The sequence below is a fragment of the Cydia strobilella genome, chromosome 21, assembly GCF_947568885.1.
Source record: "Cydia strobilella chromosome 21, ilCydStro3.1, whole genome shotgun sequence".
In the NCBI taxonomy this organism is placed as follows: Eukaryota; Metazoa; Arthropoda; class Insecta; order Lepidoptera; family Tortricidae; genus Cydia; species Cydia strobilella.
The window spans coordinates 10,001-15,000 of NC_086061.1; the positions used below are offsets into that span (position 1 = coordinate 10,001).

A 5,000-nucleotide genomic window follows, 5' to 3' on the forward strand; every position below is an offset into this window, starting at 1 on the left:
TAAATTCGGCGGGTGATCCTCCCTGATCTGAGGCCAACGATAAAAATTGGAGGCAGACACGATATCCGGTCAGCGCTACGACGACGACAACACGCAACTCCCCGAAAGGAGCGCGCGTGGACGGCGTCGATGCGCTCTTCGGACGTCGAGTCCGCCTACTATACTATATATACTAGTGGAACGATACGTGTAAAATGATGAGAGTCTATCAAATCTAACACGTGTTATACACGCGTTCACACCTTATATATAATATCATAATTAATATCACACAGTGTGTACGCGCGCACGGTAGATATGACATACGTCACATCACACGAACGTCGCTATATAATACATATATTTAAAGGGACGCCCGAAAAGGTTACAACCGAAATCGTAATCTTCAAACGAACCCTCAGCAGCGTAACATTTTACTGTTACGCAATGTGGTAAAAGTATGTTTATTTATGCAGCCGGCCCTCAGACAGGAGTGGTCCTGGATGTGTCTCCACGGACCGCAATGTGCGTTCGAAATGTCGATGTTCAAATGTGTCCTGCAGTTCACACTATGACGCGCAGTTAACTGCGTTCTTCATCGACCCGCGAGCCAAGTGATCCACCGTCCAGGGTAATAGTTTATTATTACACACTGGTAACAATGTTAGTAACATCAAATAAAAAAATAAAAAATCATTACGAAAAATGAGTAAAACGATTACCGCATACTGTCTGTCTCATATATATCGGTCTACGTACAACACAGTTGACGTTCGCGCGAGTTCAAAGAGAAACATCTATATAATATGGAGCGATAAGCTGTAACGGCGCGGATTTGTGCCGGTCGAAGCGACTCTCCAAATAGACGTAAATCTCAAACTGCTTAAATACACGCGACGCGAGATAGAAATAAACCTCTCCTGTGTGACGTCAACTGACATATATTTTATTTTTGGTAACGGATTATTTTTGTTATACACGACGTTTGTAGTATGTAGAACATACACAACAACATATATACACGTTAATGATCCTTCCGCAGGTTCCCCTACGGAAACCTTGTTACGACTTTTACTTCCTCTAAATGATCAAGTTTGGTCAACTTCCCAGCAACGCCGACGGCCGTGAAGCCACCGCGTGTCGGTCCGAAGACCTCACTAAATCATTCAATCGGTAGTAGCGACGGGCGGTGTGTACAAAGGGCAGGGACGTAATCAACGCGAGCTTATGACTCGCGCTTACTAGGAATTCCTCGTTTATGGGGGATAATTGCAAACCCCAATCCCCAGCACGAAGGAGTTTCAACGGGTTGCCCGGGCCTCTAGGCCAAGGAGAACATGCTGATTCCTTCAGTGTAGCGCGCGTGCGGCCCAGGACATCTAAGGGCATCACAGACCTGTTATTGCTCAATCTCGTGCGGCTCGAAACCGCCGGTCCCTCTAAGAAGAATTTTAATACGTCGCCAGTGAGTTGCGCGACCGCGAACGGCCGCGCGCACCTAAATGACGACGCCTATTTAGCAGGCTAGAGTCTCGTTCGTTACCGGAATTAACCAGACAAATCGCTCCACCAACTAAGAACGGCCATGCACCACCACCCACCGAATCAAGAAAGAGCTGTTAATCTGTCAATCCTTCCGGTGTCCGGGCCTGGTGAGATTTCCCGTGTTGAGTCAAATTAAGCCGCAGGCTCCACTCCTGGTGGTGCCCTTCCGTCAATTCCTTTAAGTTTCAGCTTTGCAACCATACTCCCCCCGGAGTCCAAAATCTTTGGTTTCCCGGAAGCTGCCCGCCGAGCCATTGTAGTAACGTCGGCGGATCGCTAGATGACATATTTACGGTTAGAACTAGGGCGGTATCTAATCGCCTTCGAACCTCTAACTTTCGTTCTTGATTGATGAAAACACCTTTGGCAAATGCTTTCGCTGATGTTCGTCTTGCGACGATCCAAGAATTTCACCTCTAACGTCGCAATACGAATGCCCCCAGTTATCCCTATTAATCATTACCTCGGAGTTCTGAAAACCAACAAAATAGAACCGAGATCATATTCTATTATTCCATGCACGAAATATTCAAGCAGCATTTTGAGCCCGCTTTGAGCACTCTAATTTGTTCAAAGTAAAATTGTCGGCCCACCTCGACACTCACTGAAGAGCATCGCGATAGGATTTTTATATTGAACCGTACTTTTACATACGATTCACCGACGATATGCTCCGCAAACGTGTCAGTATCGATTCGGATGAATCGCACCGACAGTGCGTAGCACAAATGCAACTACGAGCTTTTTAACCGCAACAATTTTAGTATACGCTATTGGAGCTGGAGTTACCGCGGCTGCTGGCACCAGACTTGCCCTCCAATTGTTCCTCGTTAAAATATTTAAAGTGTACTCATTCCGATTACGAGGCCTCGTAAGAGTCCCGTATCGTTATTTTTCGTCACTACCTCCCCGTGCCGGGAGTGGGTAATTTGCGCGCCTGCTGCCTTCCTTGGATGTGGTAGCCGTTTCTCAGGCTCCCTCTCCGGAATCGAACCCTGATTCCCCGTTACCCGTGACAACCATGGTAGTCGCAGAAACTACCATCGAAAGTTGATAAGGCAGACATTTGAAAGATGCGTCGCCGGTACTGGACCGTGCGATCTGCAAAAGTTATCCAGATTCATCAAAATGTTACGACTTCGGACGCGAGGCCCTCCGCCGATTGGTTTTGATCTAATAAAAGCACTCATCCCATCACTGGTCAGAGTTCTGATTGCATGTATTAGCTCTAGAATTACCACAGTTATCCAAGTAACTGAGTAAGATCTAAGGAACCAAAACTGATATATTGAGCCATTCGCGGTATCGCCTTAATACGGCTTGCACTGAGACATGCATGGCTTAATCTTTGAGACAAGCATATAACTACTGGCAGGATCAACCAGGGAGCTGCCGTGTTCGTGCGAGTCTTGTTTAGAGACGCAAAACACTAGCGCTAACGCGTGCGTCATATCATCACATCATTCATATATTTGGTGTATTATTATCATCATATATAGACGACGGAGACTGACTGCACGCGTGAGACACGAGTCGTATACGAGACAACACGCCATTCGGATGTACCGAAATTGGCGTGGCGTATAGTAGACTGGTGGGGTATTTTTTACTTACCACTACTATTACTTACCCGGTAGGTAGGTAGCGGTAGCTGGTGAGTGAAAAAAGCGCGCACACGCACACACAGTGGTGTTTGTTTCATCGCGCCGATGTAATCGAACGTTCTTCCACGACCAGACATTAAAATCTCACTATTTTTTTTTATTACTTTAGATTCTTTTAACATAGTCGTTCTTCGTAGATTTATCTCGGTCGCCCGGTATTAGAGAGCTAGTTTATTATTAAAACCCTCAACCAATACGGTTGATGAACCAACAAACACACAATGATAAGACACACTGTGAGAGTGTTTCATTCAAAACCGTATTACCGTGTAAATTTTTTTTTAAATCGGATTATCATCCGATCTATCCCTCGCCACACACGTATAGGAATAATATACATACAACCAATTTCCTCGCACAGATTTATTTTCAATGTGTCAACCAATCGGGAACGTTATCTGTCTCGAATTGGAGACAATTGACAATCTGTGCAAGTCAATATTATACGGCGTGTGCACTTTTCCCGGTGGTGGGGGCAAAGATATCAATATTTTTCCCGTCTGTCACGTTTCAGTAATAAAACGCGTAAACTGGGAACAAAGTGCAAATAAATAATAATACTCTATTTTAAAACACATCTCAAAAACATATTCATGCGCGCGCGCGCGCATCCATCCTTCCTGCGCGCATGCGCGCCGCTAGAGCGCAAAATTTGCGCGCTCGCGGTTGAAGCGAATTATAGAGCATTAAATGTGCTTACAACATTTCTTGGATGTATTTTATTTAAAAATTTGCTGCGAGAGTATCAACGTAATAACAAATGCATTATGATCCGTATCCAAAAAAAAAAAAAAAAAAAACCTAACCTAACACCTAACATAACACCTAACATAACCTAACCTAACCTAACCTAACCTAACCTAACCTAACCTAACCTAACCTAACCTAACCTAACCTAACATAACCTAACCTAACCTAACACCTAACCTAACTGAAAACCTAACCTAACTCAAAACCTAACCTAACTCAAAACCTAACCTAACTCAAAACCTAACCTAACTCAAAACCTAACCTAACTCAAAACCTAACCTAACTCAAAACCTAACCTAACTCAAAACCTAACCTAACTGAAAACCTAACCTAACTGAAAACCTAACCTAACTGAAAACCTAACCTAACTGAAAACCTAACCTAACTCAAAACCTAACCTAACTCAAAACCTAACCTAACTCAAAACCTAACCTAACTCAAAACCTAACCTAACTCAAAACCTAACCTAACTCAAAACCTAACCTAACTCAAAACCTAACCTAACTCAAAACCTAACCTAACTCAAAACCTAACCTAACTCAAAACCTAACCTAACCTAACCTAACCTAACCTACCTACCTACCTACCTACCTACCTACCTACCTACCTACCTACCTACCTACCTACCTACCTACCTACCTACCTACCTACCTACCTACCTACCTACCTACCTACCTACCTACCTACCTACCTACCTACCTACCCAAAAAATATATAAACATTGCCATTTACTCTTCGTACTCTTCATCATTATAACACGTCTTTTTTTTTTTTTAATATTGAACGTATACGTATGTAACGTACGTACGTCTCACAGGTATAAATAACATCTCATAACACCAGATGGCCACTATGACTATTTAAAAGGATGCCGTTCGGCCTTGCTAATGCGCCGGCAGTCTTTCAAAGGCTTTATTAACCGAATGCTTGGATCGAAGCGATTTGAATCTGCATTGGCATACCTGGACGACATCCTTGTGCCATCTGGTGATCTAGAACAAGGTTTTGAGTTTTTTTTTTTTTCTGCGCATTAGCAAGGCCGAAAGGCCGAACGGCATCCTT

At 43.8% G+C, this 5,000-nt stretch overlaps 3 non-coding genes across 3 annotated transcripts in view; all 3 read right to left on the reverse strand.

Annotated features, from left to right (window-relative positions):
• Window positions 1-36, reverse strand: part of LOC134751339 (large subunit ribosomal RNA) — a 3,941-nt gene extending 3,905 nt beyond the window's left edge. Inside the window, exon 1 of the ribosomal RNA XR_010128636.1 lies at window positions 1-36. This exon is cut by the window's left edge and continues 3,905 nt beyond it. This is a non-coding gene — a ribosomal RNA (large subunit ribosomal RNA).
• Window positions 37-456: 420 nt separating this feature from the next.
• On the reverse strand, window positions 457-613 carry LOC134751330 (5.8S ribosomal RNA). The gene has a single exon (XR_010128627.1). It is a non-coding gene; the product is annotated as a 5.8S ribosomal RNA (ribosomal RNA).
• A 391-nt stretch (window positions 614-1,004) lies between these two features.
• On the reverse strand, window positions 1,005-2,912 carry LOC134751328 (small subunit ribosomal RNA). The gene has a single exon (XR_010128625.1). It is a non-coding gene; the product is annotated as a small subunit ribosomal RNA (ribosomal RNA).
• Between the last annotated feature and the right edge of the window lie 2,088 nt (window positions 2,913-5,000).